The following is a 24941-nucleotide window of genomic DNA, read 5'->3' as shown; positions in this document are numbered from 1 at the left end:
AAATTTACAAAAACTCAATTTTTAGGGACCAGTTCAGGTCTCAAGTCACTTTGCGAGGCTTACATAATAGAAACCACCCAAAAATGACCCCATCTAAGAAACTACACCCCTCAAGGTATTCAAAACTGATTTTGAATACGTTGTTAACCCTTTAGGTGTTGCACAAGAGTTATTGGCAAATGGGGAGGAAATTTGAGAATTTTATTTTTTTGTCTAATTTTTCATTTTAACCCATTTTTTCCACTAACAAAGCAAGGGTTAACAGCCAAACAAGACGGTATCTTTATTGCCCTGACTCTGCCGTTTACAGAAACACCCAATATGTGGCCGTAAACTACTGTACGGCCACACAGCGGGGCGTAGAGTGAAAGGTGCGCCGTTTGGTTTTTGGAAGGCTGATTTTTATGGACTGGTTTATTTACACCATGTCCCATTTGAAGCCCCCTGATGCACCCCTAGAGGAGAAACTCCCTAAAAGTGACCCCATCTAAGAAACTACACCCCTCAAGGTATTCAAAACTGATTTTACATACGTCGTTAACCCTTTAGGTGTTGCACAAGAGTTATTGGCAAATGGCGATGAAATTTGAGAATTTCATTTTTTTGCCTAATTTTCCATTTTAACCCATTTTTTCCACTAACAAAGCAAGGGTTAACAGCCAAACAAGACTGTATCTTTATTGCCCTGACTCTGCTGTTTACAGAAACACCCCATATGTGGCCGTAAACTACTGTACGGCCACACAGCGGGGCGTAGAGGGAAAGGTGCGCCGTTTGTTTTTTGGAGGGCTGATTTTTATGGACCGGTTTTTTGACACCAAGTCCCATTTGAAGCCCCCCTGATGCACCCCCAGATTATAAACTCCATAAAAGTGACCCCATCTAAGAAACTACACCCATCAAGGTATTCAAAACGGATTTTACAAACTTTGTTAACCCTTTAGGTGTTGCACAAGATTTAATGGAAAATAGAGATACAATTTCAAAATTTCACTTTTTTGGCAGATTTTCCATTTAAATTTTTTTTTTCCAGTTACAAAGCAAGGGTTAACAGCCAAACAAAACTCATTATTTATGGCCCTGATTCTGAAGTTTACAGAAACACCCCATATGTGGTCGTAAACTGCTGTACGGGCACACGGCAGGGCGCAGAAGGAAAGGAATGCCATACGGTTTTTGGAAGGCAGGTTTTGCTGGACTGTTTTTTTTTACACCATGTCCCATTTGAAGCCCCCCTGATGCACCCCTAGAGTAGAAACTCCAAAAAAGTGACCTTCATTTTAGAAACTACGGGATAGGGTGGCAGTTTTGTTGGTACTAGTTTAGGGTACATATGATTTTTGGTTGCTCTATATTACACTTTTTGTGCGGCAAGGTAACAAGAAATAGCTTTTTTGGCAGCGTTTTTTATTTTTTTATTTACAACATTCATCTGACAGGTTAGATCATGTGGTAATTTTATAGAGCAGGTTGTCACGGACGCGGCGATACCTAATATGTATACAATTTTTTTTATTTATGTACGTTTTACACAATGATTTCATTTTTAAAACAAAAAAAATGTTTTAGTGTCTCCATAGTCTAAGAGCCATTGTTTTTTCAGTTTTTGGGTGATTATCTTAAGTAGGGTCTCATTTTTTGCGGGATGAGATGACTGTTTGATTGGCACTATTTTGGGGTGCATATGACTTTTTGATCGCTTGCTATTACACTTTTTGTGACGTAAGATGACAAAAAATGGCTTTTTTTACACCGTTTTTATTTTTATTTTTTTACGGTGGTCACCTGAGGGGTTAGGTCATGTGATATTTTTATAGAGCCGGTCGATACGGACGCGGCGATACCTAATATGTATACTTTTTTTTATTTATGTAAGTTTTACACAATGATTTCATTTTTGAAACAAAAAAAATGATGTTTTAGTGTTTCCATAGTCTAAGAGCCATAGTTTTTTCAGTTTTTGGGTGATTATCTTAAGTAGGGTCTCATTTTTTGCGGGATGAGATGACGGTTTGATTGGCACTATTTTGGGGTGCATATGACTTTTTGATCGCTTGCTATTACACTTTTTGTGACGTAAGATGACAAAAAATGGCTTTTTTTACACCGTTTTTATTTTTATTTTTTTACGGTGGTCACCTGAGGGGTTAGGTCATGTGATATTTTTATAGAGCCGGTCGATACGGACGCGGCGATACCTAATATGTATACTTTTTTTTATTTATGTAAGTTTTACACAATGATTTCATTTTTGAAACAAAAAAAAGATGTTTTAGTGTTTCCATAGTCTAAGAGCCATAGTTTTTTCAGTTTTTGGGCGATTATCTTAAGTAGGGTCTCATTTTTTGCGGGATGAGATGACGGTTTGATTGTTACAATTTTGGCGTACATGCGACTTTTTTGATCACTTTTATTACCTTTTTTTGGGAAGTAAGGTGGACAAAATTTCAATTTCATCATAGTTTTTTATTTTTTATTTTTATGGCGTTCACCGTTCGGGTAAAGTAACATGACCGTTTTATAGATCAGGTCGTTACGGACGCGGCGATACCAAACATGTGTAGGGAATTTTATTTTTTTAATTTTTAATCAGTGATAAATGTGTTTTTTGATTTTTACCTTTTTTTCACTTTTTTTTTGACCCAGACCCACTTGGTTCTTGAAGATCCAGTGGGTCTGATGTCTGCATAATACAGTACAGTACAATATATATTGCACTGTACTATATTTTACTTACACTGAACAGATCTATGCTTTCAGCACAGATCTGTTCAGCACCATGGACAGCAGGACGCCTGAGAGGCGTCCTGTTGCCATGGGAACCTTCCCCGTCTGCTCAGTTATGGTCAGAACTGCGCAGACGGGGAAGGGTAAGGACGGGGCTCTGGGGGGGCTGTCTGGGGGCTCTCTCCCTCTCCATCGGGGGGCTGCAAAGGCACTGCAGCCCCCCGATCGGAGAGGGAGGGAGCTCCCTCTTACTGTTAACTTTTTCCATACAGCGGTCCGTACGGACCGCTGTATGGAAAGGGTTAAACGGCTGACATCGCATCACAGATGTCAGCCGTTTATACCAGGGTGCCAGCAATGTGCTGGCACCCTGGTATACCCACTGTACACCAACGATTACGCAATAGGAGGCGGGCGGGGGATCGCGATCCCGCCTGCCGCACCGCCCGCCTCCCGCACCTCCCCCACCGCCCCCCCTGCACCTCCCACCGGGCTAAAATCATTCAGAGGTGCAGGGGGGGTGATAAATATATATTTTCGCCACACTAAAGTTTCTGATCACCGCGGTCAGGGACCGCAGCGATCAGAAACTGCAGAAAGCGCAACAAACCGCAGGTCTGAATTGACCTGCGGTTTGTTGCGATCGCGGACATGGGGGGGTCACGGGACCCCCCCGCGCATTTAGCCGAGGTGCCTGCTCAATGATTTGAGCAGGCACCTTGTTCCGATCACAGCCGGCCGCACGGCAGTGATCGGAACAACACATGACGTACCGGTACGTCATGTGTCCTTAAGGACTCGGGAAACATGCCGTACCGATACGTCATGTGTCCTTAAGGGGTTAAAGACCTCTTGGGGGACATACAGCGCTGCAAAAATATATTTAAAAGAAAAAAAAAAAAGAAGAAAGACTATTTTAGCAAAAAGATGTAAAATAAATAAAAGTAAAAGAAAACTATAAAAAGGAAAAAATGCTAAATAAAAGTGTTCACTGTCATATGTGGAAAAAATATATTTTAATAATAAAGTGATGATAAAAAACATACAAAAAAAAAGAAAAAAAAAAGGAAAATGTGCAAAATAAAAAAAGAGTTAGGCCCCTTTCACACGAGCGTGACGGATTAGGTCCGGATGCGTTCAGGGTGCGTTCAGTGAAACTCGCACTATTTTGCAAGCAAGTTCAGTCAGCTTTGTCTGCGATTGCGTTTAGTTGTTCAGTTTTTTCCGCGCGGGTGCAATGCGTTTTGATTAGGGCTGCAACGATTAATCGATGTAATCGATTATATTCGATAACTGGATTCGTTGTCGACGAATCCAGTTATCGAATAATCGCCGATTCGTTGCTATTCGGGCGGGCGGGCGGTCGCTGCATCTTTATTTTACCTTTTTACAATGACGCTCCCGCTCCTGTAACAGCCAGGCAGAGCGGACGGCGGCGTAACGTCACTCACTCACGTGACACGCCTGCTCCGCCTCCTTCATTCATGAAGTGGGCGGAGCGGGCGCGTCACGTGATTGAGTGACGTTACGCCGCCGTCCGCTCTGCCTGGCTGTTACAGGAGCGGGAGCGTCATTGTAAAAAGGTAAAATAAAGATGCAAGCATCGGGGCCGGGGCTGTTAGGGGGTAGGGGGGATCTGTCTATGGCACTGCTATGGGAAGGGGGGTCTGTGTATAGCACTGCTATGGGAAGGGGGGTCTGTGTATAGCACTGCTATGGGGAGGGGGGAGGATCTGTGTATAGCACTGCTATGGGGAGGGGGGAGGATCTGTCTATGGCACTGCTATGGGAAGGGGGATCTGTGCACTGTTATGCCCATAACAGTGCACATATCCCCCTCTCCATAACTACGCCGTCCACAGATCCCCCTCTCCATAACTACGCCGTCCACAGATCCCCCATAATAGTGTGGTCCACAGATCCCCCATAATAGTGTCGCCCACAGATCCCCCAATAGTGTGGTCCACAGATCCCCCATAATAGTGTCGCCCACAGATCCCCCATAAGTGTCGCCCACAGATCCCCCATAAGTGTCGCCCACAGATCCCCCATAAGTGTCGCCCACAGATCCCCCATAAGTGTCGCCCACAGATCCCCATAAGTGTCGCCCACAGATCCCCCATAAGTGTCGCCCACAGATCCCCCATAAGTGTCGCCCACAGATCCCCCATAAGTGTCGCCCACAGATCCCCCATAAGTGTCGCCCACAGATCCCCCATAAGTGTCGCCCACAGATCCCCCATAAGTGTCGCCCACAGATCCCCCATAAGTGTCGCCCACAGATCCCCCATAAGTGTCGCCCACAGATCCCCCATAAGTGTCGCCCACAGATCCCCCATAAGTGTCGCCCACAGATCCCCCATAAGTGTCGCCCACAGATCCCCCATAAGTGTCGCCCACAGATCCCCCATAAGTGTCGCCCACAGATCCCCCATAAGTGTCGCCCACAGATCCCCCATAAGTGTCGCCCACAGATCCCCCATAAGTGTCGCCCACAGATCCCCCATAAGTGTCGCCCACAGATCCCCCATAAGTGTCGCCCACAGATCCCCCATAAGTGTCGCCCACAGATCCCCCATAAGTGTCGCCCACAGATCCCCCATAAGTGTCGCCCACAGATCCCCCATAAGTGTCGCCCACAGATCCCCCATAAGTGTCGCCCACAGATCCCCCATAAGTGTCGCCCACAGATCCCCCATAAGTGTCGCCCACAGATCCCCCATAAGTGTCGCCCACAGATCCCCCATAAGTGTCGCCCACAGATCCCCCATAAGTGTCGCCCACAGATCCCCCATAAGTGTCGCCCACAGATCCCCCATAAGTGTCGCCCACAGATCCCCCATAAGTGTCGCCCACAGATCCCCCATAAGTGTCGCCCACAGATCCCCCATAAGTGTCGCCCACAGATCCCCCATAAGTGTCGCCCACAGATCCCCCATAAGTGTCGCCCACAGATCCCCCATAAGTGTCGCCCACAGATCCCCCATAAGTGTCGCCCACAGATCCCCCATAAGTGTCGCCCACAGATCCCCCATAAGTGTCGCCCACAGATCCCCCATAAGTGTCGCCCACAGATCCCCCATAAGTGTCGCCCACAGATCCCCCATAAGTGTCGCCCACAGATCCCCCATAAGTGTCGCCCACAGATCCCCCATAAGTGTCGCCCACAGATCCCCCATAATAGTGTCGCCCACAGATCCCCCATAATAGTGTCGCCCACAGATCCCCCATAATAGTGTCGCCCACAGATCCCCCATAATAGTGTCGCCCACAGATCCCCCATAATAGTGTCGCCCACAGATCCCCCATAATAGTGTCGCCCACAGATCCCCCATAATAGTGTCGCCCACAGATCCCCCATAATAGTGTCGCCCACAGATCCCCCATAATAGTGTCGCCCACAGATCCCCCATAATAGTGTCGCCCACAGATCCCCCATAATAGTGTCGCCCACAGATCCCCCATAATAGTGTCGCCCACAGATCCCCCATAATAGTGTCGCCCACAGATCCCCCATAATAGTGTCGCCCACAGATCCCCCATAATAGTGTCGCCCACAGATCCCCCATAATAGTGTCGCCCACAGATCCCCCATAATAGTGTCGCCCACAATTTGTTTTAATATGGCCTTTGAACATAATTTTTCAAGTAAGATCATATAAACCTCTGTTTTGTAATTTTGTCGTTTTTCCCGATTAATCGAAGAAATTAATCGGCAACTAATCGATTATTCAAATAATCGTTAGCTGCAGCCCTAGTTTTGATGCGTTTTTCACGCGCGTGATAAAAAAATGAAGGTTTACAACATCTCTTAGCAACCATCAGTGAAAAACGCATCGCACCCGCACTTGCTAGCAGATGCAATGCGTTTTTTCACGCAGCCCCATTTACTTCTATTGGGCCAGGGCTGCGTGAAAAACGAATATAGAACATGCTGCGATTTTCACGCAACGCAGAACTGATGCGTAAAAAAACAATGCTCATGTACACAGACCCATTGAAATGAATGGGTCAGGATTCAGTGCGGGTGCTATGCGTTCACCTCACGCATTGCACCCGCGCGGAAATCACGCTCGTGTCCCCAAAGGTCTTTTTGTAGCAGAAATATGTTAAAAAAGTAAAAAAATTAATAAAAATGTGTTAAATACATAGCGCTTTCTCGGCTAGTAAGGCTTCATACATACAACCGTACCTTTTCTGTTCTACATTTTTGTGGCCCCGTTGAAGTGAATGGGTCCACATCCAAGCCACATAAAAATGTGGTTCCGATACAGACTAAAACAATGGCTGCGTGCGTGAGCCCTCAGTGGAAATGCTTACTGGTTATTTCAGGGCACCTACAGTATATCTGCAGAAGGCAGTAAAAAACAGTGAGCGCCATCCTCTGCAGTGTAAAGCACTCATTAGTGAATAGAAGGCACTTTAAGGAGTTTCCTAGTTAAAATGATTTTTAACCAGTTCCTGCAGCATGGTCCCTGAAACAGAAGATTCCTTCTTTCCTGCTCCGTGCAGCTCTCGCTGTCGCCATCTTCCGGTCCCGGAGCACCTCTCCAGCAAATGACGGACTTTAGCGGTGAAACGCTGCTTGTGGCCACATCACCACTGAGGCCAGTCATTGTCTGGAGCGGTACAAGTGACTATGCCCATATCTAACCGGATGTAACCAGCGCCGGAACCACAAGATGGAGACAGCGGGAGCGGCAGGGATCAGGAGAGTGTGAATCTTCTGTTTCAGGCTGGAGGAACGTGTTAAAAATCATCACAAAATCAACCTTTTTTTGCGGCCCCTTTAAATAGTGCAATGTGACAATGCGGCCCCCAGACCAAAAAAGGTTGTGCACCCCTGCTTTACACGATTCTCTATTAAATGAAATAGTGTGAAAATACAGTTGGGGAGATGTATCAAGGCTGGCGGATCCATCCATCAGCCTTGATCTCCCTGCATTGCCGTGAGATGCACCTGATTTGTGAAGAGGCAGAAGCCTCCTAATAAATTTGGCGCACCTCTGTCCTGCAGTGTGGCAAAAAGTGTCGTATATGCCCTAAGCCCCACCCCTTTCCTCGGCACTTCGGAAAAGTGCAGAGAACCACAAAAAGTCGCAAATTATGGTGCACAGATGCAGTGTGCCTTAATTTGCAACTTTTTTTTACGTCACAATTGTGGCATAGAAAGAAAGATAAATGTTCCCCAATGACTCTATAAACAGAAGTAGGGTTGGGAATTCTATTAATAGTATTTTTGACTTTATATGCTGGGTTATGTTTTATGTGCTTGTATACATATTTGGATTTACGTCTAATTCTGTATCAGAACATACATATTTGACATGTCTGTTATTGTTTATATTCTAGCCCGGGGTACTCAACTGGTGGACCTCGGTCCAAATCCAGACCGCGGTTGCCAGCTGTCTGGACCCCTGAAGTGGCATGCTAAGTGGGGGATGGTCTGCCCCGGGTGCTGGCTATCAGGGGGTGCCAGAGTCCAGAAGCAATGAGCGCACAGAGCTGGGTCCTGTCACTTACCGCTCAGCTCCCCGATCCTCCCCTCCTTTGGGCCAGCGGCACCCTGAATGGTGAAGCAGCAAGACTTCTTCCCTTCTCCATTCAGCCTGCAGACCCAGAAAGCGCTGCTGGCATGTGAGGGCGGGGCCTGCAACCCCGAAATCTGCATAAGCTTCGCCCACACTGCTGCAGAGCGATCAGTGTCTGCAGGGGAGAGAGGACTGTGAGCTTCAGGAACGGGACAAAGTGAGAGTGTGGAGGGGGCACAACGGGCACTGCTAGCGTGGAGGGGATTACTGTGAAGGGGGCACAATGGGGATTATTACTGTGAAGGGGGCACAATGGGGATTATTACTGTGAAGGGGGCACAATGGGGATTATTACTGTGAAGGGGGCAGAAAGAGGGCATTACAACTTTGAAGGGGCACAGATAGGGCATTACGGGTATTCATACTCTGTGGGGAGGAACTAAGGAGGCATTGCAAGGTGTCAGGGGCGCTAAGGAGCATCATAATGTGTGGGGGCACCAAGGGATCACCCTGCTGTGAGGGTGCACTTAGGGGTATCATACTTTGTGGAGCATTAAAGGCATATCTTACTGTCTGGCATCATTATTGTTAGGGGGCACTGAAAAGACATTCTTACTGTTTGGTTGGCAGAATGGAGATTAGGTAGGCATGGAGGTGTGGATTATTGTAAAATAATAATAATAATGCAGCCCTACATGCCAATGGTGTTGTCCCTCCTTATATATTTTTTGTTTTGCAGCTCGGACCTTCATCCTACAGCAGACTCAAGTATCTGAACCTTTATAAAAAGTACTTGAGTACCCCTGTTCTAGACTTTAATAATAATAATAAATAAATAAAAAATAAAAAAAATGGTTATACATAAACTTACACATAGGGCCAAGATCTCGACAATGCAAAACTTCCTTATGGTTACTTTCCTTTCCCTCTCTTGCCCTAAATATGTGCAGTGGGATGCAGATCTCCTCGCTGATTCTGGGGCTGCTCCCGTAAACAGAATCTTTCCCTCTTGTCCATTCTGTTCTCTACACAACACTCACACCATCTCGGACCCTTTTTAATCTCCAGAAGGCTATCCTACAAAAATGGCGCTCTCCGCAACCATTATATTTCTAATTATTTCAACAAAAACTACTACATATATTCAATATTGATCAGGTAGTGATGGTGTAATAAAACTAGTGCATGAGAGCAACTGAACAAGTCGCTCTATTACCTCTGATATTCACACCTGAATATCACCTGAGCCTCCCCATCGCTGATCTGTTCCTTAAAGGGGTTGTCCGGGTTCAGAGCTGAACCGGGACATTCCTCCATTTTCACCCCGGCAGCCCCCTGACAGGAGCATCGGAGCAGTTCATGCTCCGATGCACTCCTTTGCCCTGTGCTAAATCGCGCAGGGCAAAGGCATTTTTAGGAGATCTGGTGACGTACCGGGTCTCTTCATGGAGCTGCCAGGAAGCCCGGTGACATCACGGGCACCGATGGGTGAGATTTAGCACTGCCCTAGCCAGTAAAACGGCTAGGGCAGTGCTAAATCCTACCCATCAGAGCCGGTGACGTCCATCAGAGCCGGTGACGTCCCCGAACACACTGCTGGGCGAAAGTTTCCACCCGGCAGTGTGTTATTGAAAACAAAAGAGACCTTGCCCTGTGTGATTTAGCACAAGGCAAAGGAACGCATCAGAGCATGAGATGATCCGATGCTAGCCTCAGGGGGGGCTGCCTGGGTGAAAATAAGGCTATGTCCGGGTTTAGCTCTGAACCCAGACAACCCCTTTAAATTGTCATGTGTAGACAATTCTCAAGACCTCACCATTAGAAGTACAATTAAGTGTGTGCAAGTGCCAAAGCCTCCTTTTGCTTTGGTACTTATACATGCAAATCTAGTCACAGCAATTGGCCCTACATCCATTTTATGTTAGACGGGTGATGGAATAGGTTCTCTCAAAACATGTTTCAAGGATTCCTCTTCTTGGGGGTAGGACTAAAGGTGCATTTACAAGTGCAGATGAGGAGTAGATTGTCGGGAAGGAAGCGTTCCTTCCCAACAGTCAGCTGCTTGTTCAGTGGAGGTGAAGTGCAAATATGCAGAAAATCGGCCAGCCAAATAGCGTATTTGTCCGGCCGATTCCTGGCATTCTACACCAGAGAGCTGCACAGGCAGTGTGAAGCCAGCCTTACCAGTGATTGTATTTGTGAGTTATCCCCTCCCTTCTGATCCTCAGCTGTGTCATGTGACCAACACTGACTCTCCAAATGACACAGCATTTAGTGTGTGTGCAGGTAGCCAGATTCTCTATGTATGACCATGGAAGCCTCAACATCAGTCTCATAGGACAGAATAGAGAAGTAACTGACTTTCTTTTCTGTGTCAGTTGGACCTCCAGAAGGGAGGTTAGAACTTACAAATAAAGTTACTGGTAAGAGTACCTTCACTATAATTTAGATCATGTAACTTTCTAAAAGGGGTGCTTCTTTAACCTCTTACAGAATCCCAAAGGTCACTGCTTTGGGAAATGAATAGGGGGACCTTGGATTATTGGACGCGTCATTACATGTTTACCCCATGAAGTGAATACATTGGAGTGCACATGTGCTCTAGACACTGCAAGGGGTTACCCATAATTTTGGAAAATTGCTAAAGAGAAATTGTTGTTATAGGTAGTAGGAGGAGGAGACAGACAACTAAGAGATCCTCTTGCCCTACTATATGCAATAAGTACAGAGGGCTACCTACCTCCATCACAAACTTAAAACAGGCTTGATTTCCTCATCACTTAGGCTCCAAAAAGAGACACTGCTAAATATTTAAGGAGATCTCCAGGAGCTTACATATTCTAGGCTAAAAGTGTCACACTCTAGTCAGCTAATGAATCCATACCCCCTGAGCAAAGGGGACCTGAGATTGTGACTTTGGGGTTTTTATAAGCTATAATCCATAATCATCCAAATTATAACAAATAAAGGCTTGGAATATCGCGATTTGCATGTAATGAGTCTCTCATATATTAGTTTCACCTTTAATTTGCATTACTGAAATAAATTAACTTTGCACGATATTAAAATTTTTCGAGTTTCACCTGTAGAGCAATTTATAAAACGATCAGCGCTATCCTGTCTGCAGTAGTCACGCTGTAAACACAGATTCATTTAATTTGTGGGGGGAACAAGTGGTGACAGGTTCCTCTAATAAATTGGCTGCACCATTGCCTTCCCTTATGGCCAAAATTGAAATCTACGCCTGATTACGAGGCAAATTAAAGAACGTACACGGCGATATACAGCATGCATCATAATTTGTGACTGTTCTACACCATAAAAGTGGCTTCCCCCTTAAGGTGCCCATACACATTCAAAAGCTGTTGGCCGCTGAACGATCCTTTGGCCGGCAGCCATCTCTCCTGATTCCCTCCCAGCTTCCCCACACACATACATGTTCAGCCGAACGTGAATGTATATTCTATGGGGACAGCAGAGAAAGCAGCTCCCAGACACTTATCTCCCGGGAGACCAAAAGGATCAGGCAAAAGTATTCATTTTGCCTGATCCTTGTGTCCCCCTACATCATCTGTCGGGGGAAGTCAGGAGCTCCCCACACACATAAGGGTGTCGGCTGAACCGGCCGTTATTTGCAGGCTTGGGAGACAAAAGACTAATGGGCACGGCCAGCTTTAGTGTCTTTCATATGCATAATACCAAGGTCCAGTTCACACTAGCACTTATCTTCAGCATTTACAATGGAGTCTGGCAGAAGAGCGCGACTTACTGCATTCTTCCTGTTACCAAATATAACTGCTCCAGGTGTGAAGAGCCTAAAGGTATTACTTGCTGCTTCAACAGTTTGAGGCATATACAGTACACTATGAAACCAGATATTTTGCATACAGGACATTCTAGGAATCCATTAGTTTAATGTGGTTTATTTCAAGGACTTATATATTGAGGTGCTATCCGCAGGACTGGTCATCAATATCAGATTGGCGGGGCACCCCAAGCCCCACTGATCAGACGTTCCAGGCATTCACCAGTCCCAAGAACTATACAGAGGGCAGAGCCAGAAGCAGAAGGCTGGGTCCCCTGCCGCGGTACGCCAACGCAGGCGCCACACAATGCACACTGCCTTCTATCCCCTGCCAGTAACAGCTGAATAGTGGTAGTGCCAGGTTTTGCACCCTAATCTGATATAGATGACCTATCAAAAAGGAAGACCTGGAAAACCCCTTTAAGCTGAACCTGTCAGCATATAAATGAAGGGCAATCTGCAGGCAGCATGTTAAAGAGCAGGAGGAGCTGAGCAGATGGATAAAGAGTTCTATGGGAAAAGATTCAGTACAAAGTATAATTTAATTAAAGGGGTTCTGCGCTTTGTTTAAACTGATGATCTATCCTCTGGACAGATCAGCAGCTTCTGATCGGCGGGTGTCCGACACTAGGGACCCCCGCCGATCAGCTGTTTGAAAAGGCAGCAGCGCTGCGGCCTTCTCACTGTTTATCGCAGGCCCAGTGACGTCATGACTTGTATCAACTGGCCTGGCCATTCAAGTGAACAGAGCTTAGCCGCGCCCAGGCCAGTGATATTAGTCGTGACGTCACTCGGCCTGCGGTAAACAGTAAGAAGGCCTCGCCGCTGCTGCCTTTTCAAACAGCTGATCGGCGGGTGTCCCGAGTGTCAGACACCCGCCGATCAGAAGTTGCTGATCTGTCCAGATGATAGATCGTCAGTTAAAACAAAGTCCAGAACCCCTTTAAACCTTAGCTCATTCTATGCCAGGAGTCATAAGGGCGGTCCGACTGACTGACTGACAGATAACTACGCTAAATCATGCAGTAAGCTGTCACTGAGGAGGAACGCCCACTCAACTCCTAAGCTAGAAAAAGCTGAGATTTAAAGGGGGTTATACAAGACAAAAAAGTGTCCCCCATACGTTAGGCGCCTCACACAGAATCTCCGTACCTGAGCCCCGCGCGGATGGAAACATCCTGTGTCGGGAGGGCGCACCCAATAGCAGACGGTGACAGGGGGAGCCTCCCTAGCGACAACCGCAATGCTAGGGAATCTTGTCGCCCCCCCCCAGATGTTTTCATCCGCGCACGGGGAGAAGCAGTTGCGGCGGAGCGGGGACCAGGAGCAGCGCAGGGAGCAAGGCAAGTAAATTCAGTGTGATAGGCCCGGCATATGGAGGCATTTTTTTAGTCTCGGATAACCCCTTTGAACCAATAAAAACTCTATACTGATCTGCTCAGCTCCTCCTGCTCTACAACATGCGCTGCATTCTCATGGTGAAGGCTTCCCACTGAGTCATAAGGTGTGCCCCAGCAATTCCATACATCTGCAAGCATATAGATAAGAAGCTCGTGTCACAGTAATATACGATTAGAAATACTGGAAATCTACCTGCAGCAGCTGCCGCCCTTCTCTCCAACCGATGAAGAGATGTGTGAAGACTGATTCCCACCGGTTTCGGCCATGTTGCTGGCAATCACTGCATGAAGACAACAGGGGGATGTTTGAGAAGGCATGAGCATCCAGGAGGCTGACAGCCATATCAGAGCGTACCAGGGAGTCTATGGCTCAGTGCCTCACCCTGCACCAGGGATGGGACATGCAGGCACTGATCTTTGCCCGCACGCCATGTAAATTACATAGGGGTCCTAATTAATAAATAAGGTGTCTCATCAGGACAACTCTCCCCATCATCTCCGCCTCACCCATTTACATGGAGGGGGCCGTGAGACAGCAATGGGCGGATAGATGGGAAAACCGTCCAGAAAATGGATTTTGGCATGCACAATAACTGTAAAGCTACATCATGCACACAGTCACATACAATCAGTCTGGGCCCATAGAGACCACGATGTGCAATCCTCAGATGCTATTGCAACATATGCGTATAGGATCGTTCACACACACACGTTCCACGCCCAACGAGCAGGCCAGGCCACCAGCCACACACAAGGCACTGCCACTGCCCACCATGGCACCTACAGCCGGACAATGCGGGAGAAAAGACAGAACGCAGGGTCACACCGCACAGATAACGCACTGCTCCCGACACGCTCCACCCATACAGCATTACAACGGGAACCACAGCCATGACATGAATACAGTAGGAGACAATATATACGTGCGTATCCGGGTCCTTCTCCTAGCACCGAGCGAACAAGCGCGACACCGACACAATGACGCAGCGAACGGGCGACGTTAGCGGAGGGCGGGGCTATTACTCCAGGGGCGTTTTTTTTCGAGCCAGCAGAAATTATAACATTTGGGCGTCGCCTTCAGGATCAAAGGGCGGAGTCACAGGCAAGGGCAGCTAGAACGCATGCGCAGTCTGCATAATCGCAGGTTCCGCCCGTCTTCTCTCGCTTTCTTTGTATATAATAAACTTTATTAACACTTAGCTACTGTTGCAACATTTGTATTCTGATTGAAAGCTATGACGTTTTAATGATTTGTTAACGTGAAAGAAATTCCGACGCGACGTTTACTGACGTATTATTATCTATGTGAGAAATTAGATGCGTGAAAACGTTTGCTATATTTCGCTTTAGGAGATGACGTTCAAGCACTGTTATCACGTGTTCGTAATAATAAAGGCATAGGGCGTCGATTTCATTTGATTTTAGTACGTTTAGACTCATTTGATAAAAAAAATAATGTTTTTTTTAAATAAAGTTGTGGCGTTTAAAAAGCGCGCAGAGACGTTCGGGACTTGTAGTTTGTATTAAAGGTTTCTGGTCAGTGTGACTCGGTTCCGGAACTACATTTCCCTGCAGGCCTCTGCATATTTCGTCTGCCCCGCCTTGTATTTCTCCTGTTGAGTCGCGGAACTACCGGAAAGCATCAGGTGGGTTGTCAGCTAGCAGTAGTGTTTGCTTCCCGCTAGATAATGCCGTTGGGGTATTTCTTTATGTTACGTAACAGTTTATGTGGTAACTTTAGAGCTCTCTGTGTGCTAATATATAGTAGACGCATACCTGAAGGCTGGGAAACACACCTGGGTGTCGGGGGCGTCTCTGGGTGTCACTGTCCAGCCCTTAGGGTGCAACTATAGGTTGTCACTGAGAAAATAGTACAAATCAATGTGACAGAGGTAATGGGGGAGTGAGAGCAGTAGTGACCAATCAGATTGCAGCACTCATATTTCCTGGGCAGTTTGGGAACTTGAAGGTGTGCTGTGATTGGTTGCCATTGTATCTCTTTGCCCTAGTTTTTATGGGTGAGGAAAAGGTTACTGTCACCACACAATTGTGTTTAACGATTGTGTAACAAGACAAGGGGTTGTCCAGGTTCAGCGCTTCCGCCTAGCAGAGAGCCCAGTGACATCACTGTCACTAATGGGCGGACTTTAGCGCTGCCCTAGCCTGTAAAACGGCTAGGGCAGGACAAAAAGCCCACCCATCAGTGCCGGTGACATCACCGGGAACACTGCTAGGCGGAAGCCTCTGCCTAGCAATGTAAAGTGTAAACAAAGGCAAGGGAGAGCTTTGGAGCATAAAATTTGAGAAGCATATCAGGAGAGCCGGAGGGGTGAAAATGGCGGTATGTCCAGGTTCTGCACTGAACCCAGACAACCCCTTTAAGTGCTAGAACCGTTATTTTTGTTCTGCGCCTCTAAGGTTACTTTCACACTTGCGGCAGAGGAACCCGTATTTTGCTGAAAGTCTATAGTTTGCCGAAAGTCTATAGTGGAAGTCACGTGGCGCGCTGCGCAAGCGCACAAGCGTACTTCCGTGAAGCATTCCTGCAGCCTCCACTGCAGTAGTTCGCACACCGCGCTTGCGCACATTTAAGGGTATAGATTTCTTAAAGTGACAGTCATCTCCATTAAAATACAGCTCCGCCGCCACCCCCCCTCCCCAGCGCTCATTAATCTACATTAATTTGTACCCTCGCGGGCACGCTTCGCTCGCCACACATCGGGCTCGGCCTGGCTGCGCTCGGCATTTAGTAGAACTGACTCTATGCCGCCATTGATAGTAAAGAAGGAAAGGGATGGTAAAGAAAGAGACTATCCATCTCTTTCTTTACCATCCCTTTCCTTCTTTACTATCAATGGCGGCATAGAGTCAGCTTTACTAAATGCCGAGCGAAGCGAGGGTACAAATTAATGTAGATGCTGTATTTTACTGGAGGTGACTGTCACTTTAAGACAATGATTCTGATGATTTGTGAAAGTGCGCTTGTGCGCTTGCGCAGCGCACCACGTCACTTCTGCTATAGACTTTCGGCAAGCTATAGACTTTCGGCAGAACACCGGCAGGCAGTTCTGTCACCGGAACTGCCTGCCGGATCCGTCAAAACGTATGCAAACTGATGGCATTTGTAAGACTGATCAGGATCCTGATTCGTCTTATAAATGCATTGTAATGCCAGATCCGTCTTTCCGGTGTCAAAACGGATCCGGCATTTATTTTTTTTCTAATTTTTTTCGGTCTGCACATGCGCAGACCGGAAGGACGGATCTGGCATTGCAGTATTTTGAATGCTGGATCCAGCACGAATACATTCCTATGGAAAAAAAATGTGTGCAAGTGCTCCGGAATTTTGGACGGAGATAAAACGGCAAAAAGACTGAACTGATGACATCCTGATGCATCCTGAACGGATTACTCTCCATTCAGAATGCACGGGGATAATCCTGATCAGTTCTTTTCTGGTATAGAGCCCCTAGGACGGAACTCTATGCCGGAAAAGAAAAACGCAAGTGTGAAAGTACCCTGTAATGGAGGGAGTAAAAGTCCTCCCCCCTGGAGTCATTAATCTAGGTTGACCGATCAACCGTTACCGTAAACCCTAATCGAAACAGCAGTGATGTCACAGCTCATTTTACGCACTTTTGCCCATATGTGACTGCGCTCAGCCCCCCTCCAACCCCAGTTCCTGCCCTTCCAGGAATATCCAACAAGAAATATTGGGGAAGACTTATCACACTGGTGTAAAGTAGAACTGGCTTAGTTGCCCATAGCAACCAATCAGATTCCACCTTTCATTTTTCACAGCTCCTTTGGAAAATGAAAGATGAAATCTGATTGGTTGCTATGGGCAACTAAGCCAGTTCTACTTAACACCAGTTAGATAAATCTTCCCCCTTGTCTGCTGACGAAGCAGCACTTCCAGTGAAAGTAGGAGAAGTGGAGTACAAGATCCCCAGGGCCAAGTGATTGTACATTCTCATGTGGTTCACAGTGTGTGTTTATAGTATAAACATGTAGCATACACGTGATGGACGGTATAAGGGCTCATGCACATGACATATGTATTTTGTGGTCTGCAAAAGAAACGGATGACAAAACAGACCAGAATAGGACATGTTCTATTTTTATTTTTTGTCGAACGGACTTGCGTACATACTGACACGGAATGCACGCAGAGTAATTTCTGTTTTTCTTTTTTCGGCCACATTAAAATGAATGGATCTGCATAAGGGCCTAAAACAAAAAAAAGCAGAACAGACACGACAAAAAAATACATTCGTGTGCACAAGCACTAACCCCTACATAGTGCCGTTATACCGTATAGCGGACTGCACGGTGCAGGGGTTATACCGTATAGCGGACTGCATGGAGTCATTTTTTATTATATTTTTTTTGTGGCCCTATTCAAATCAATGGCTCCGCATACGGGCTTCAAAAAAACGGACACAGGTAAAAATAAATGTATGTGCATAAGCCCTTATCCTCAGGATAAGTCATCATTATCACATCAGCAGAGGTTCAAGTTCCCTCAATCAGCTGTTTCAAGGGGACGCTGTGATCACTGGAGTGATGCAGGCTCTCGGCAGCTTTCCGAGGACAGCGCCGTTCTTTGTATAGTGGCAGTGCTTGGTATTGAAGCTCAGCCTCATTGACTTGAATGTGGCTGACCTGCAACTAGGCCATGTGACCTATGTACAGTGATGTTACTGGCCTCAGAAGAGGTTACATTGCTGAAGACCTCTTATAACAGATGATCAGCGGGGGTCCTGGGTGTCAGAAATATATTTTCCTGGATAACCCCCTTAGGGTACTTTCACACTTGCGTTGTTTGATTCCGGCAGGCAGTTCCGTTGCCTGAACTGACTGCCTGATCAGGCAAACTGTGTGCAAACGCATGTCATTTTTTTCTGACTGATCAGGATCCTGATCAGTCTGAAAAATGCCTGATCAGTCAGAAAAATGCATTGCAATACCAGGTCCGTTTTTCCAGTGTCATCAGGCAAAACGGATCCGGTATTTATTTTTTTCTCATTTTTAAAGGTCTGCGCATGCCTGATCAGGCACTCTCTATTCAGAATGCATGGGGATATGCCTGATCAGTTCTTTTCCGGTATAGAGCCCCTAGGACGGAACTCAGTGCCGGAAAAGAAAAACGCTAGTGTGAAAGTGCTCTTAAAGAGCAGGGCTCATTCACATGAACGTGTGCTGCCCGTTGCCGTATTGCGGACCGCATTTATGGATCCGCAATACATGGGCACCATTCTGTGTGCATTCCGCTTCAGGGATGCAGACCCATTGACTTCAATGGGTCCGAAAATCCGGAGATGCGGATCGGAAGCACGCAATGGACCACTACGGAGTGCTTCCTGGGGTTCCGTTCCAGGCCTCTGCACCGCAAAAAAAGATAGAACAGATAAGATAAAAAAAGAAGTGGCGCAGTGTGACGGTATCTCCTCCTGACACTACATCTTATCACTGTCTTCATGTATTTATCTTCATCGCTGAGGACACTAAAAATGGATCCAGAGATTTCCTCATTCATTGCTCTGCTTGATCTACATCAAGCTGACAGCTCAAGGGGAGTGTCTTTCTCAGGGGGTGTGTATTTTGTAGTTCTCTCCCTATCACAGCTCAGGGGGCGTGTCCATGCTCTCCCTATCACAGCTCAGGAGGCAGTTGGAAGGATGAAACTGAGCATGTGCGACCATCTCAGTCAGCAGGACAAAGAAATAAGAAGGGGAAAAAAACAGCAGGTGGAGCTATACAGATAGAGTTTATTGAATAACTCAGTGGCTATGCTAAATGTTTAATTACATGCAATTACAAAATAATTCAGATCTAGGTGCTGGTTTGAAAATCTTTTTTTGGGACAACCCCTTTAAAAAGGCACCAAACCAAAGCTAAATATAAGCCTATAGTTTGGAGCAAGGCCGGACTAATCTCTGGAGTCGGGTAGACTGTTCCACTTTGCGTCTACTCTAAAATGCTGCAGATTTCTCACCCACTAAGGCTGGGTTCACACCTGAGCGTTTTACAGCGCGTTCCTACGAGCTGTAAAACGCTCAACAGGCAAGAACCAATGATTCCCTATGGGAATGGTTCTCACCTGAGCGTCTTACAGCGCGTACGATCGCGCTGTAAAACGCCTGACGCCCCAAGAAGTACAGGAGCTTCTTTGGGGCGTCTTGTCGCGCGTTCCCGTACATAGACTTCAGCGGGAACGCGCGACAATTGTCTCTGTATGCGCGATTGCAAACGCCCGTACAATCGCGCATACAGAGTGCTCCATCGAGAACGCTCAGGTCTGAACCCAGCGTTAGCTGGACGGAAAATCTGCAGAGTATCTGCTATATGAGAATATGCCTTTAGGCTAGTTTCACACGAGATCTACAAAATACTAATGCGGTCCCCGTGCCATCTGCATTTTATTTGTGGACCCATTGTTTTCAATGGGCCCGTGGTCTACATTTTGCGGACGTAGGGCCAGATTTATCATTACTCTGACAGCTCACTCCACTTTCACATATGGCTAAAGTCAGTTTTAGCCAAGTCAGATTTATGATCGGCCCTTTAAGACTGTAATAAATGTGGTTTGACGGTAGCCGTTTATCCGTTAGTAAGCAGCTTTACAAAAGTCGCACATCTTTACGAAAAAGTTGCATGTTCTATTAAAAAGTCGCATAAGATAAGCATGGTCCTCACTGGAGTGAAATTGCGCATTTTTTTGCGACTTTTTAAATAGTCCCAATAGTAAATCTGTCTAGAGATTCATTTACATAAGAAAACACGCCCCCTTTCAGAAAACTGGCGAGCATAGTGCAGAGCCAATAAAAGTCGTGCAGTTTAAGCTCCCTTTAAGTTCACTCCATTATTGTGACTTGATCTAATGATAAATCTGGCCCATAGTCTATCTTTTTGTGGAACATACTTATGGATGAAGAAAGCATACGTATGATCCATATGTCTGTCCTGCAAAAAGATAGAATATGTCCTATATTTGCCTGCACAATGCAGACCGTGGTCCCATTGAAGTCAATGGAACTGGAAAAGATGAGGATACAACGCAGACTTTATCCATATTCTGCGGATTTGTGGTTTGCAAAATGCAAAACTGATACGGTCATGTGCATGAGGCCTATATACAAGAGCCCGTGTTACTGCAGGTATAGGGTCCATGTCTATCAGTTCATGTCATTAGACCTGCGGCCGGCGACACATTCAGCAATAATATTGGCGTATGAGAAAAGAACCATTATCACAGTAATTTGTCCATGTATACTGCATAGAGATGCAGGTGCCCGCTGCCAGTGGCACAGTGATTTACAAAGTGCACTTTGTCTCAGCATAAATTCATGTTTATCTTGGCTTCACTGACAAACAGGTTTGCCTGGGAGAGGTAGGTGTGCAGCAGTCAGTGTCTGTATCATTGGCTTAGTTGCAGTACAGTATAGCCATTTCCATGCCCCCAGTGGGTGGATAGTGTCGTGGTGACATCCTGCCACTTGGGCAGGTGCCAGATTTTGTGTCTGTCGTACGGATGCCTAACCAGTTTGTTTTACATTAGGAATGGTTTGGATAGTTCCCATCTACATAGTGAAGAGATGCACAGTAAGGACTCATGCACACAACTGTATGTATTTTGCGGTCCACAAAAAAAGGATCCGCAAAAAAGGATGACGTCTGCGTTACTACTGTGTTTTTTGCGGATCCATTGTAACAATGCCTGTCCTTGCCTACAAAATGGACAAGAATAGAACATTCTATATATTATCTTATTTTTTATTTATTTTTGCGTAACGGACTTGTGGGCATACATATGAGCCATTTCCATTTTTTTGCCGCCCCATTGAAATGAATGGTTCCGCATACGGGCCGCAAAAAATATGTTTATGTGCATGAGCCCTGAGTGTTAGGTCTCATTCACACAACCGTGGTGCCTGTGTTGCAGACCGCAAACAGTAGGTCTACAATACACGGGACACCGGCCGTGTGCATTCCGCATCATGGCTGCGCACCCATTCACTTGAATGGGTCCGCAAATCCGGAGATGCTGTGCGGAACGGAACCCTATGGAAGCACTACAGAGACTGCTTCCGTGGGTTCTGTTCCATGCCTCTGCACAGAAAAAGATAGAACTTCAAGTCAATTCAAGTAAATTGGGTCGCGATCCGCATGTGGCAGCCCCATGGCCGGTGCCCGTGCATTGGCGACTGCAATTTGCTGGGAGTAACTAATGGGGGCCTTATTAATACTTGTGGCTACTAATGGGCCATTTCTAATACTAGGGGGCACCAAAGGGGTCATTTATTTTAATGGCGCTTTTGTTAAGCCATGCCCCCACATCTTAGCCTGGCCAGTATGTTTCAGTATTCAGGTTAAATTGCCGTGTTGGCACTTTGCGATAAATAAGTGGGTTTTGGGTTGCAGTTTGGGCACTCGGCCTCTAAAAGGTTCGCCATCACTGCCCTATCCTGTGGGTAGGAGATGGTTTTAATGCTTGGGGCAACCATTTAAATAGCTGCAACGTTATGTAACCTTAAGGCCCCTTGCAGATGAGCGTGTCTGGAAAAGGTCCGGATGCGTTGCGAATACATTCAGTGAAAATTGCGTGATTTTGCAGGCAAAGTCAGTCAGTTTTGTCTGCGATCGCGTTCAGTTTTTATTGCGCGGGTGCAGTGTATTTTGCACGCGCGTGATAAAAAACTGAAGGTATACAAACAACATCTCTTAGGGCTCTTTCACACTTGCGTTGTTCTTTTCCGGCATAGAGTTCTGTCGTCGGGGCTCTATGCCGGAAGAATCCTGATCAGGATTATCCCCATGCATTCTGAATGGAGAGAAATCCGTTCAGGATGTCTTCAGTTCCAGACCGGAACGTGTTTTGGCCGGAGAAAATACCGCAGCATGCTGCGCTTTTTGCTCCGGCCAAAAATCCTGAACACTTGCCGCAAGGCCGGATCCGGAATTAATGCCCATTGAAAGGCATTAATCCGGATCCGGCCTTAAGCTAAACGTCGTTTCGGCGCATTACCGGATCCGACGTTTAGCTTTTTCTGAATGGTTACCATGGCTGCCAGGACGCTAAAGTCCTGTTTGTCATGGTAAAGTGTAGTGGGGAGTGGGGGAGCAGATACTTACCGTCCGTGCGGCTCCCGGGGCGCCCCACACGCATGGATGACGTCATCGATGCGCATGGGGCGCTCTAACGTCATTCTGGAGCGCCCCGGGAGCCGCATGGACGTTAAGTATACTGCTCCCCCGCTCCCCACTACTACTATGGCAACCAGGACTTTAATAGCGTCCTGGCTGCCATAGTAACACTGAACGCATTTTGAAGACTGATCCGTCTTCAAATGCTTTTAGTTCACTTGCGTTTTTCCGGATCCGGCGTGTAATTCCGGCAAATGGAGTACACGACGGATCCGGACAACGCAAGTGTGAAAGAGCCCTTAGCAACCATCCATGAAAAACGCATTGCATCCGCACTTGCTTGCGGATGCGATGCGACTTTTACGCAACTGCATACACTTCTATGGGCCAGCGTTGCGTGAAAATCGCAGAATATTGAACATGCAAATATTTTTCATGCAACGCACAAGTGATGCGTGAAAACCAACGCAGATGTACACAGCCCCATTGAAATGAATAGGTCCGAATTCCGTGCAGGGCCCAATGCGTTCACATCACACATTGCGCCCGAGTGGAACACTCACTCGTGTGAAAGGGGCCTAAGGCTTACGCTGGGTTCACACCGGAGCGTTTTACAGCGCGTTCAAACGTGCTGTAAAACGCTCAACACATGAAAACCAATGCTTCCCTATGGCCCTGGTTCACACTTGAGCGTTTTACAGCGCGTTTGAACGCGCTGAAAAACGGCCTACGCTCAAAAAAGTTCTTGAGCTTCTTTGGGGCGTTTTGTCGCGCGTTCCCGTACATAGACTTTCGGGAACGCGCGACAGTGGGCGTTTCGCTTGTCTCTGTATGCGTGATTGTAAATGCCGGTACAATCACGCATACAGAGCACTCCTTTCAGAACGCTCAGGTGTGAACACAGGGTTAGTGAAAATATTTCAGGGAATGAGACATTTTAATCCTAAGCGTAAGAGCATGCAGTGCTGCACACTGACCAGGAGGTCTAGGTCGCTCTCAGACGGCGTTTAGCAGCTTTATTTGCTGGATAATCTGAAATTCTGAAAATGTTTGTATCCAATGTTTTCATTTTTACTTTTTTGTGGTCACTTACGTTCTTCAGAATGCATCATGTTGAAGGTCTTGGATTTCTTTCATATTGTTTTCATCATGACTTCTCAACAACTGTTCGAAAGACACCTTTCCCCATTCATGACCAGACACATTTACGCTTCTTATAATACAAGTGAAACTGGAAAAATCGAATATCGTTCAAAAGTTCATATTTTTCAGTAATGCAACTTAAAAGGTGAAACTAATACATGAGATCGACTCATTACATGCAAAGCTAGATATTTCAAGCCTTTATTTATTTGGTATAATTTGGATGATTATGGCTTACAGCTTATGAAACCCCAAAGTCTCAGTCTCAGAATATTTGAATATTGTGAAAAGATTCAATATTCTAGGTTCAAAGTGTCACACTGTAGTCAGCTAATTAATCCAGAACACCTGGCCTACTTCTCCTGAGTACGGCGATACCATATGTGTGACACTTTTTTGCATCCTAGGTGCGCAAAGGGGCCCAAATTCCAATGAGTACCTTTTAGGAGGGCATTTTTAGGCATTTGGATTCCAAACTACTTCTCACGCTTTAGGGCCCCTAAAATGCCAGGGCAGTATAAATACCCCACATGTGACCCCATTTTGGAAAGAAGACACCCCAAGATATTTCGTGAGGGGCATATACCCATGCTGGGTGAGAGAAATATCTCTGTAAAATGACAACTTTGTATTAAAAAAATGGGAAAAGTTGTCTTTTACAGAGATATTTATCTCACCCAGCATGGGAATATGTAAAAATACACCCCAAAACACATTGCCCTACTTCTCCTGAGTACGGCGATACCACATGTGTGACATTTTTTTTTGCAGCCTAGGTGTGCATAGGGGCCCAAATTCCAATGAGTACTTTTAGGATTTCACATGGCATTTTTTACGCATTTGGATTCCAAACTACTTCTCACGCTTTAGGTCCCCTAAAATGCCAGGGCAGTATAAATACCCCACACGTGACCCCATTTTGGAAAGGAGACACCCCAAGGTATTCCGTGAGGGGCATGGCGAGTTCATGTAAAATTTTATTTTCCATTACGCCCCATGACAGCACCTGTGAGAGATCCTCCTCCCTCCGGACAGGAAACAGGAACTTCCCAGATCTTTAAATTGGTCCCGTGCCTTCTACCTTCAGTTCTTTCCTGTTTCCTGTCCAGGGACAGGAGGATTTCTTTCCAGGTCTATTTCTTGGCTGCAGGACCTCTAGGGTTAAAACCGAAACCTAGTGGAGGTAAC

At 46.4% G+C, this 24941-nt stretch overlaps 2 protein-coding genes across 2 annotated transcripts in view; one reads left to right on the top strand and one right to left on the bottom strand.

Annotated features, from left to right (window-relative positions):
* LOC122920174 (reticulon-1-like) overlaps positions 1 to 14556 on the bottom strand; it is a 48962-nt gene extending 34406 nt beyond the window's left edge. The window contains exons 1-2 of the mRNA XM_044269428.1: positions 14387 to 14556; positions 13657 to 13744 (exon numbers count right to left, since the gene is read on the bottom strand). The gene's annotated coding sequence lies outside the window, so the exon portion shown is untranslated. The remainder of the gene's footprint in view (positions 1 to 13656; positions 13745 to 14386) is intronic.
* Positions 14557 to 15063: 507 nt separating this feature from the next.
* Positions 15064 to 24941, top strand: part of ATL3 (atlastin GTPase 3) — a 90848-nt gene continuing 80970 nt past the window's right edge. Inside the window, exon 1 of the mRNA XM_044270978.1 lies at positions 15064 to 15109. The gene's annotated coding sequence lies outside the window, so the exon portion shown is untranslated. The remainder of the gene's footprint in view (positions 15110 to 24941) is intronic.

This window comes from Bufo gargarizans, chromosome 10, assembly GCF_014858855.1.
Source record: "Bufo gargarizans isolate SCDJY-AF-19 chromosome 10, ASM1485885v1, whole genome shotgun sequence".
In the NCBI taxonomy this organism is placed as follows: Eukaryota; Metazoa; Chordata; class Amphibia; order Anura; family Bufonidae; genus Bufo; species Bufo gargarizans.
Note: the sequence above shows the minus strand (reverse complement) of the source record. Positions and strands in the feature narration are given on the sequence as shown.